The sequence below is a fragment of the Dasypus novemcinctus genome, chromosome 12 (assembly GCF_030445035.2).
Source record: "Dasypus novemcinctus isolate mDasNov1 chromosome 12, mDasNov1.1.hap2, whole genome shotgun sequence".
Classification (NCBI taxonomy): Eukaryota; Metazoa; Chordata; class Mammalia; order Cingulata; family Dasypodidae; genus Dasypus; species Dasypus novemcinctus.
In genome coordinates, this window is record NC_080684.1 from 19094363 (window position 1) to 19105944 (window position 11582).

The 11582-nt window shown below is 39.3% G+C and overlaps 1 pseudogene; it reads left to right on the forward strand.

Moving 5' to 3' along the window:
- The first annotated feature begins 226 nt into the window (after positions 1–226).
- LOC131280730 (AP-1 complex subunit sigma-2 pseudogene) lies at positions 227–1019 on the forward strand (annotated as a pseudogene).
- The last annotated feature ends 10563 nt before the right edge of the window (positions 1020–11582 follow it).

Here is an 11582-nt window from a genome sequence, read left to right on the forward strand (position 1 = left end):
GTTATAATTTCTAATATAAAATCATAGGTTTCTTGATGTAGATAATATTTCAGTTATAAATATTATAGTTTCCCCCTACTAAATTTAAATCTCATATTTTATCATAGCATTTTGCCTTGAGGAGAATTTTACAATTCTGTTAACTACTATGGGTAACAGCAATGTTCTTTTCATGTTATTTATTATAACTGTACTTTCTGCTCCCCGCGCTGAAACGGCTGCTCCTCTTCACCGCGGCGACAGGGGTTTCCCCTTCGCCGCCGCCGCGCAGTTGCCGACCAACCTCCGCCGCGCCCGCGGCCCGCGGCCACGATGCAGTTTATGTTGCTTTTTAGTCGTCAGGGAAAGCTTCGACTGCAGAAATGGTATGTCCCACTGTCAGACAAAGAGAAGAAAAAGATTACCAGGGAACTTGTTTAGACTGTTTAGCACCTAAAATGTGCAGGTTTCTTGAGTGGCAAGATCTGAAGATTGTTTACAAAAGATATGCTAGTCTGTATTTTTGCTGTTCTATTGAGGATCAGGACAATGAATTAATTACCCTGGAAATAATTCATCGTTACGTGGAATTGCTTGACAAGTATTTTGGCAGTGTGTGTGAACTTGATATCGTCTTTAATTTTGAGAAAGCTTATTTTATTTTGGATGAGTTTCTTTTGGGAGGGGAAGTTCAGGAAACATGCAAGAAAAATGTCCTCAAGGCAATTGAGCAGGCAGATCTCCTGCAGGAGGAAGCTGAAATCCCACGTAGTGTTCTTGAAGAAACTGGACTGACATAACTCTCCTCCCTTGTTGATGACTTCTTGTGGCATTTCACACACTGTAGCTGTTCACTGCCTTCATGTCCATGTTAACTAATGGTGTAAGATGTTTATCAGTATTACTGTGTGCTAAGCTGCTTCATTCAGACCTAAACAAAAATACTAGTTTTTTTTTTTTAAGGGAACTTTGGTTAATCAAGTGAGAAATTGCGGGACTTAAATATGAATTAGAATGCTGCAGGAAAGAAAGATACCTTTTCTGGAATAGATGAAAGTTTGAATGTTCGTTTCTCTTCATCTAATGTGTATGCATGCAAGTGACACAATCAGGCAATGTGCATTTATTACATCACTATATTTGACAGAGGAAACTTAAATTATAATGTGAAGCCTGGTTTTATGAAACCAAAGATCAGTGCAATATTTCAGTATAAATAAAAATAAAGGGAATTGACATGTTAAATAATGAATGAAAATTTAACTCTTATGTTGAGACTTTCTAAAACAGATTTATACCAAAGATGCCTGTTGGAAGCTATATACCTTAAAACAAAAAGGGAATAGAGATTTAAAATGACTTAATTAGAATGATGCGGTTTTACACAAAAAATTGTTTCTTAGGCATTCTGAACCTGTGACAAGGAACATAGGATCGGCTCTTTCATAATGAGCACTTTTTTTTTAAGGCCAAGGTATGTTTGACTGCTGAGATGAATCCTTGTGGTTGTAGTCATTTAGTCACTTAGTTGCATTGTCTTTTTTTTTTGTCTTTATTTTTTTAATATTACATTCAAAAAATATGAGGTCCCCATATACCCCCCAACCCCCTCACCCCAATCCTCCCCCCATAGCGGCAATCTCCTCCATCATCGTGAGACATTCATTGCATTTGGTGAGTACGTCTCTGGGTACCGCTGCACCTCATGGTCGGTGGTCCACATCATAGCCCACACTCTCCCACAGTCCACCCAGTAGGCCATGGGAGGACATAACAATGTCCGGTGACTGTTCCTGCAGCATCACCCAGGACAACTCCGGGTCCTAAGGGGGCCTCCACGTCTCATTTCTTCCTCCCATTCCCTACCCCCAGTAGCCACCATGGCCACTTTCTCCACACCAATGCCACATTTTCTTCGATTACTAATCACAATAGTTCATGAATAGAATATCAGTAAGTCCACTCTAATCCATACTCTATTCCTCCATCCTGTGGACCTTGGAATGGTTGTGTCCACTCCACATCTATATCAAGAGGGGGCTTAGATAGTTGCATTGTCTTGATGCCCCATATAAAGTGGAAATGTTGATTTACCAGGACTTCTTCCTAACAGTATCTTAACAGAAAATGCGTGGGTCTTTTCACAAAGCATTGCATAAATCATTGTTTAAAGCACCAGTTTTCCTTCTAGGGTGCTTGTGAAAGCCAAATTTATTTTTGCTTCCCTGTTATTTAGAAGGGAAGCAAACTTTATGGTGTCTTCCTTCCCTTCTTTGGTACTGCCTGGCTATCAGAAATCCTAGAGAAATTAAAAGACGCCTTTCATAGAAAAATGAGAGTTGAATGAGGTAAAATGGCATTTAGTGGGCCCTATATTTTTAGAAGCTATATGTATAATTGTTTCAGTATCACTTTTATACATACTCATACGTATTTAGACATGTCTTCACGGTTTACTCTTTCACTTGTATATGCTGGGCTGGATTAAGCTTTGTTGTAATCGCAACCAATATTTAGGCTACATGATCATTGTCTTAGCACATCACCAGTTAGTAATAAATGTTTAATGTACACCACCACAGTATTTTTATGTATCTCTTTCCAAAAGTTTGTCAAACTATGGAGAGCTAGCTGCTTAAGGAAGAATTTTTTTAATTTTTTTTTTTCAGTAAAATGTTGAAAATTCACCTACATTTGAATGTGGTGGTTGTTATAAGCACACACAAGATAAATGGCGGAAGATATAAGGAGTCTTCATGTACTTCAAGTTCATTAAAAAATGGGATTCCATGCTACCAAGAGCTTATCTACACATTTATTTTGTCAATAAATGCCGCTTTTAAAACCTTAAAAAAATAAAAAAAAAATAACTGTACTTTCTCCAATCGGACATTTTATCATGAAGCATAGATTGTACTGTTTAAACTAAAATATTTTTTATTAATAAAGAAAGAATCATATGAATCTTTGTTAGTTAAATATTTCAGGTAGAATGGTTATAGAATTTTATTTTATGCCTTTTGAGATTCTATCAGGTGAACATATGATTATTTGACCTATTGATTTGAGGAATCAGGTCAGTAGTAACCAGTTCTTGGTCATGAAATATTCTTTCAGCATACATTTAGAACCAATGGGTTAATACATTATTTATAATTGTGGCCTAAATATTCATTAAAGACAGATGATATTTTAGATTTTGAATGAGAGTTACTTTAGCTTTTTGATTGCATTGACAGTTTTCCAACTTTATACTTTGGAAAAATGCATATAACATTGAAGTTTGGAAAGATTCATCTGAAACTAGCAGAGCCTGTGGTCCTTTTCAAACTACTTGTTTGAAAATTTTCTTGTTTGTTTTACATGAAGCAGCTCATTTTTCTTTTTTTGAGTTATATAATCCTTGAAAATTCAACCTAATACTGTTTTAAATTTATTAGAATGAATCCTAGCATTTCTGGTAATTTTTCTTCTTTGTATCAGTGGTGTGCTAGTGACTTTTTCCTTTATTTCTTGAACATTTTCTACAGATTTATGTCAAACTTTGGGGATTTTTAAAATAACTGTAACCCAGATTTTTTTCTTCATTTTGCTTTTTGTAATTTCACTAATTTGTGCTTTTATTCAATTATTTTATCTTCATTTTCTTACATTAGTTTTTATCATTTTTCTAAATTATAGATTTGAGCTCAGGCAATTTTAATTTTTTTTTTTTATTAGAGAATGCATTTTAGGATAAAATTTTTCTGCTGTCTTCCACAATGGCATTATTATGTCATTTTAGCATGTAGTTTTCTCATTTGCATAATATTCCACAGGTAGTCCAGCTTTTTTTTGTTAACAAAGCATTTTTATCTTTTTAGTAAAGTTTTCTTTAAAAAATTACATGCAGGACATGGATGTAGCTGAAGTGATTGAGCTCTTGTCTACCACATGACAAGTCCCCAGATTCGGTTCCTGGTGCTTCCTGGAGAAGACTAGCAAGGCAGTGAGATGGTGTGATGGGCAGGAATGGTGAGCTGATGCAACATCTCTTTCCCATGTGGGGGGTTCCCAATTCAGTACATGGTGCCTGTAAAAGAAGACAAGCAGATACAGAAATCACACAGAAAATGGAAACATAGAGCAGACAGGAAGCACAGTCAACGAGGGGATAGTTATTCCTTTCCAGAGCCCTTCACAATTAGATTCTGGATTTGATGACATCATCATCTTCTCATCTTATTTTTCCCCTAACTCTTTTGTTGTCTTATTGATCTACTTTGTAGAAGAGCAGGTGTGGTCAAAAGAGAAGATGAAAAAAAAAAAATCTCTACAATTTTACTGAGTAACTGTGCCTTTTACACTACCTAAAATATCAGATACTTCCCCAATGTGCTTTTCACAGCTGTCTTAACCTCCTTGTTCTTTAGGCTGTAGATGAGTGGATTCAGAAAGGGTGTGACCACACTATACTGCAAGGATAGGAGCAAATCCAAGGAAGAACCAGAGCGGAACAAGAGATAGCAAAGGAAACCTGAGCCAAAGAACATGATCATTGTGATGAGGTGGGAGGAGCAGGTGGAGAAGGCCTTGCTTCTGCCTGTGGCAGAGCTGATGCTAAGGATTGTGGCGATAATACGAGCATAGGAGAAGAATATGGGGAGGAAGTTTCTGAGTCCATGCAGTAACCTGCAGATGAGCAGGATATTGCTACTGAAAGATTTATCAGAGCAAGGGAAAAAGAGCAGGCAGCTCGAAGGTATAGTGGTGTATAGTTTGGTTCTCACAGAAATCCAGATTAATAGCCAACAACACAATAAAGAGTGCATTGAGAGAGGGCAGGCCCCACGAGACCAACACCAGCCTCAGACAGAGCTGGTTGCTCATCTCCTGGCCATAGAGCAATGGGTGGCAGATGGCAGCATAGCAGTCATAAGCCATAACCGAGAGGAGACAAGCTTCTGTCCCTGAACTGAAAAAGGCAAAGAACACCTGAGCAAAGCAGCCTTCTACTGAAATTGATTTCTCTCAGACAGGAGGTCCAGCACCTTGGGCAGCATAACGGAAGAGAAGCAGAGGTCCAGGAATCATAGATTACTCAAGAAGAAGTACATGGGGTTGTGGAGGTGAGAATCAGTCCTCATCACCAACGGCACCATCAGGTTCCCCATCAAGGTCAGGAGGTAAATCACCAGGAAGAGCACAAAGAGCAGGGTCTCGATGTAGGGGTCAGCAGACAGCCCAAGGAGCATGAACCCCGTGATGGTGCTGTGGTTCCTCAAGTCATTTATAGAAGATATTTTCTTAGACTAAAATAGGAAGAGGAATGAGTTCTCCTTGATTGTTTCTATGTCCTTCAGGGCATCAGCACTTCTCACACATCCCTCCTTGCTCTGCCTGGACTCCTTGCTCAGCCATCTCAAAGACACCCTCACTACATCTCAATAAGCTTTGTTTATCCTTTTTTGCTAATTGCCAATCTTAGGTCAGTCTTCAGGTACTTCAGAGGATCCTATTCCTGTTCCACAGGGATTTACTGGATGAAGAATATTGCTGGCTCACTTTCACATTCATGCTGTTTACATTCACTGCACTCTCCTACGGTTGTGAAATGTTTTACTCATTATGCTTGGAAAACATTTTGGCATATATCTGCATGAGTTCCAAACTTTTCCTCCCTTCAATCCCCAATAATTATTTGCCCATTCAAAATAATCCTTGCCTTCTCATTTCCTAAACAGCATGTTAAATTTTAATAGGATATTTTTGTACATACTTTCTAAATACTAATTCGTATTTATAATAATTCCATGAATTATGTCACCCCTTTTATCTATTTGAAATCTTAAATTAGTGAGATTTTGTAATTTCATATTGACAATAAGTAGAAGAATCAGAAAATAAGTTTGATTCTTTGTTTCTAATTCTCAGCCCAGTGTTTGGGCTTGGTCCACATTTTAAAGACCACTTTTCAATTCTGGTACACAGAATTCTTTCTTATCTGTCCTTAATCTATTTTTTGTACTTGACTGCCGTATTTATTTCTGTGTCTTAGGTCACGGTTTTCTCCACTTCAAATTTCCTCCTCCTTTATTCCACTGTTCTAATCTATCACAGGCTTTCCAGCCTCATCTCAGGTCCTATTATTTCTTTGTAAAGAGGAGTTTAAATCTGATCTCAATATGAAATCCATCAGCCCCAGCTTGAGTCCATATTATACCCATGTGTAGGTTACCTCTGAGCCTGGATAAACAGGGCAGGGTTCACCTCTGTGTGCCCACAGGACTTTAGCTGAAATCCAGTGATTGTGAAGAATAATCAACTGGAAAAGTTACTTTTGATGATACTACATGGGAAAAAATCATAGACAAAATTAAAACCAAACATTTACTTGAAATGTCTACAAGCAAATAAAATGGTAAATTGGTCTCATTCTCTTCATGGGTTTAGATATTTTCAAATATTTCAAAAGCCTTGAATGTTTTCAAGCTATCTTCCTGATATTTGCTTCTATTCTTGCATTTTCACACAAGAAGGACCAGACCACAGTGTCCAGAGAAGTTTTGAGGTCTAGTGTTAGCAGGTGCAGTGTAGCTTCTCTGGATAACCTTCTTTCCTCTCTCACATTTACATTCTCTGTGGATGAAGGCAGCAGCTTTTTGTATCATGCAATCTTGAGTATATCAGAAAGAAAGGAGCTCATCCTCCCTCAAGCTTGCTAAAGAGCACCTCAAACTGATGCAAGAGTAAAAACAGCCAATTGAACTGTCAATCAACTATGAGGAAAATAATGCTAAACCTTCATTTCACTATTTAGAACTGAAATCATTGGCTTCATTTCATAGTGACATGTGAGTCTCTGATGTGAGATTTACACATGGGTGAGAACAGAAAAAGAATAAAGTGAAAGAAGCAGTAGCTGATTATGATGAAGAGTAAAAGATGTGAAAAGATTTCAGACATGTCTAAGAGAGCTTTGTTTCTACTGGTTGCTCCAAGTTATGTCTAGAATGAAGAAACATGTGAAGGATGTGTGTGGAAGGAAACCTGCACAATATGGCTTCAGAGATCCTGGGAGGTAGAAGGCTACTTTAAGACCCTAGATGCATGGGGAGGGATTCTTATCTGGGGAGAAGGCTGTCAACACGGGAAGCAGGAGCAGAGGCCAACTGTAAAATCACCCATGGGAAATTATTCTCAAGTGTCTCTGGCAGGCACCTTTACACTATCTATCTGTCTCAGTGCTAACTGTATCTAAGGGTGATTTACATAAGTGAAATTTTTTCCTGTAGTTCCCTTAAGTGGAGTCTGGGTAAGCCGGGGGGAAAGTAGCTCCAACAGTCCTCTCTAATATCCTCAATTTATTTCAGGCCTCAACTTCCTGCAGTCTTTAAGATCTGAAGCATGAGAGGTTTTATACCCAGGCTCTTTGACGTCCCTGTCCCCAAGTCTTATGCAGAGAGGGAAATAAACCTTTCAGAAAACCTGTCCCAGGAAACTGGGACAAATGCACTATTTGAAGTAAGAGATCCATCAGGGTCCCATCTAGGGAAGTACATCGTCTCTATTTCTATCTCCAGCTCTGAAAAGAGGAAAGGTGTAGGAAGCCCTGGCATGAATGTGATTGTTGAAGTAGAAAGGTGTTGTGTATGGAAGAGAATAGACAGCAGAATTAAAACATATATAGAGACATTTTAAGAAGAAAAATATAAGAGAATCTAAGAAGCTTTTACCATGTTCTGGGTCTTTCTTGGCAGTTACAGCTCTCCAGTGTTCTGGCTTTCTCATCATGGGTAGACACATCATAGGTAAATTCTCCCCGTAAGAGAATTTGTGTCACAGGTGTCTAACTCTCATCATAATACATAGATTTTTCTCCTTGCTGTCAATGAGGGCTAGGCATTAGAATAGTTTAAGATCACTTGAAATGCCTCATAATCAGGTTATCTCCTCAATACTTTTATCTACAGTGGCAGCTATACTGACAGGTCACTATAGGGAAAGACAAGGACAATTTCTCTAAAGAACTTCATATCATGAGCAACTGGCATGCATTTCATCAAATCTTTGTTCAGTACTCTCAGGTCTGGTAACCTGGCAACTCTTCATTTATGTCCTCTATGATTCTGAATACTGTGCAAGAGCGTCAATTAAAGAAAGAACCCTCTAATGGGACCAGTTGGAGGCCATCGGTACTTAGGCAGCCATGGGTTGGCTCTGGCATCCAGGAGAAGTTGGTCCAATGCCCTGTGTTCCCTGAAGCCTCAACCTGAAGCCAAGCTCTGGACTCACTAATTGCACAGTTGTCATTTAACTTGAAAGGTAAACAGCATGAGGCTCAGGGGAGTATTTGAAATGTCTTAATTAAAGCACTTATTGGAAACTTAGAAAAGAAGACTTGCTGTGCAGTGGGGCCCTAAAAAAGAAGGATGAAAAGTGGATTAAAAAAATTATTCTGAGAGACAGATAAAGCAGATACAACCCCCAGATATTGGTTCCTTTGAGGGCTAAAGAGACCCATGGGAGTTATGGTCATGGCCGATGGGGTTAACTACCAGGTCAGATGGCCCCTCTTTGGAAATGGTGTTTATATGTGATGAATCTGGACTCAGATGGGATCTCTCTTCATAAGACTTTCATGCTAATGTGCTGGAGGTGCAGTTAGTGTTGGGGTTTAAGATATATTTAGGGGATTTGAATCTCTGGACTGACAATGTGATAGCCAGGTCCTGAGCCTCAACAGACTCCAGCACCTACAATCTGTTTTATTGGACTTACCACACTCAGCTAAGATGGAGTTGAAGAAGGACAACCACCACACCATGGAGCCTAGAGTGATTACAACTGAAAGTGGGAGGATTGCATCCAGCATCCATGTGGAATCTGAGCCTCCTCTTGACATAGAGGTGCAATGGACACAACCAATCCAATATCCACATAGAAGAGGTGGCATTGGATTGGGAAAAGTGGACATGGTGGCTGATGGGTATGGGGAAAGGCAGGAAGAGATGAGAGGTGGAGGCATCTTTGGGACATGGAGCTGCCCTGGATGGTGCTTCAGGGGCATTCATCGGACATTGTAAATCCTCACAGGGCCCACTGGATGGAATGGAGGAGAGTATGGGCCATGATGTGGACCATTGACCATGAGGTGCAGAGGTGCCCAAAGATGTACTTACCAAATGCAATGGATGTGTCATGATGATGGGAACGAGTGTTGCTGGGGGGGGGGGGGGGGGGAGAGGTGGGGGGGGGGGGAGTGGGGTTGAATGGGACAAAATAAAAATAAATAAATAAATAAATAATTATTCTGCTAGAAAGTGGCATTTTCCTTATGGTCCTATGGGGGTGAGAAAGTCATTTGTAAATTCGCAAGGGAGCTAATCTGTAGCACATTATTGTACTCTAGGTTATTTTCCTTTTTCTTTTATTCAGAACATAATTGTCCAACTTATGGATAAAATGGGACCAGATGCTTTTACTATGAGGAAATTATAGGACTTTGTTTTCTATATTCTAAGCATAAAAGAACTAATAAAATTTCTGATCTAAAATCAAGAGTTTTTATTCATTATTTGATATAGGGAAGTGTCATAAACATTTTCATAGAGTTTTCTCATACTTAAACACAGAATACTTGTATCCCTTAATTATGCAGAAGCCAGTACAATTCTACAAATGTTCATTTATTCAACATATCTGCAGGGAGAATTGTGTGCCAGGCACTGAAAAATTTATGAAAGCTTCAAGCCTAAATGAAATGCCTTCTTTCCCATCTTCATCAGTCCTCTCGGTACAAATAATCCTTATGTTTGTGGCATCATCCTTTGAGAGAAGTTAAATTCAATCTTAACAGGTTGCTTAATATCTGATTTCATGTTAGCAAATAAATATCTTAATTCTAGGAAGGAAAGTTTATACCTCGTAATAAAATGCCTCGGTTAGAATGATGAAATGGAGGGATTATCAAGCTTCAAGTCTGAAAGACATAAAGTAAAAGTAAGAACGTGAGAAAGTGGAATGACAGAAGACAATAACCAGTGAGAAACTTAGTGGTTACCATAGGTTCTAAGAGAGGGTGTATTAGTCAGCTAAAGAGGTGCTGATACAAAATACCAGAAACTGGTTGGTTTTTATAAAGGGTATTTATTTGAGGTAGGAGCTTACAGATACTAGACCATAAAGCATAATTTACTTCCCTCTCCAAAGTCTATTTGGAGCAAGATGGACGACGTCTGCGAGGGTTCAGGCTTCCTGGGTTCCTACTTTTCTGGGACTTGCTTTTCTCTGGGTTCAAGTTTCCTTCTTTCCTGGTGCTGACTTTTCTTTCCTTTGGGTGCTGACTTCCCAGGTCTTCAGCATCAAACTCTAACATCAGAAATTCGCAACTCTGTTCTTCACCATGCCTTTTATCTGTGAGTCCACACCCACCAAGGGGTGGGGATGCAAGGCCCTAAACATAACTCAATCATGCTCAGGTACAGATCAGATTACAAGCATAACCAATATTTCTTTTTGGAATTCATCAATTATATTAAACTGCTACAGAGGGGGAGGGAAGAATAAAAGAAATGGATCATGGGGCACTTTCAGGGCATTGGAATTGTTCTGCATGATCTCGCAATGATGGCTATAGGCCATTTTAAATTTTGTCAAAGCCTATAGAAATGTACAGATATTGAAACATAGCTACCAAACATGGTTTCATTTTGGTTTACATTATCATTTATATTTTAGACTGCACAATTTTTTAAATTTTTAGTTACATTACAGTTTGCATTTTGGTTTACTTTTTAGCCTATAGACTTTTATACATTATTGGTGAAAATATCCTATATCCATATCCATCATTGCACGATCTTCTGGAACACTTCCGTTGCCCCCCAGTTACGCTGCTTCCATCAGTTCTATTCCTCTCTCCCCCTTCCCTCAGTGCCCACAGTTGACAACCAAGCTTCACCACTTGAAGGGCCAGATTCACAGATACTTGCAACAATGCTGAGGGCTAGACACAGTAGACTGTCCTCCCCTTTGGGAGCTGCCAATTCTCTCGATAGACACAATTCCCTATGTTTGAGGACATCAGGCCTCCCCAGGATGGGGTATACCTTCCCACTCATTTTATCAGTCTCAACACAATGATATAACACACTATGAAAGATGAGCAGTCACACACTTCCTACTAGCCTGCCCCTGTGCCAGATGCCCCCTATTAAGCACCTTAAACATGAAATGCGTCCTTGTTATATTTTCTGAAGAGTTTTCTCAACATTATAGTTTCAACCACATACCCGATAATCCCCCATCTGTTCATCTGTTCCTCTCAACCCTCCCCCAAATTCCTTGGGCCCTGTGACCCATCCTCCCAACCCTAGCCCCTCTAAGCCTGGAAAGCTCCACACAAAAGTATCCCTATGCCCCCGTCTAATCCCTTCCCTGTACAACTACTTAGCTCCACTTTATCTTAGATTTTGCCCATGTAGGCATCAGCTCACACCCTGCCCCCTAATTTCCTATGATCCAGTCTCTAGCTCTCTGAGATAGCTTGGTTTGCTTATTTCATGTCAGAGATGTCATGTATTGCTTCACTCAACATAAGGTCCTCAAAATTCATGAAGGCA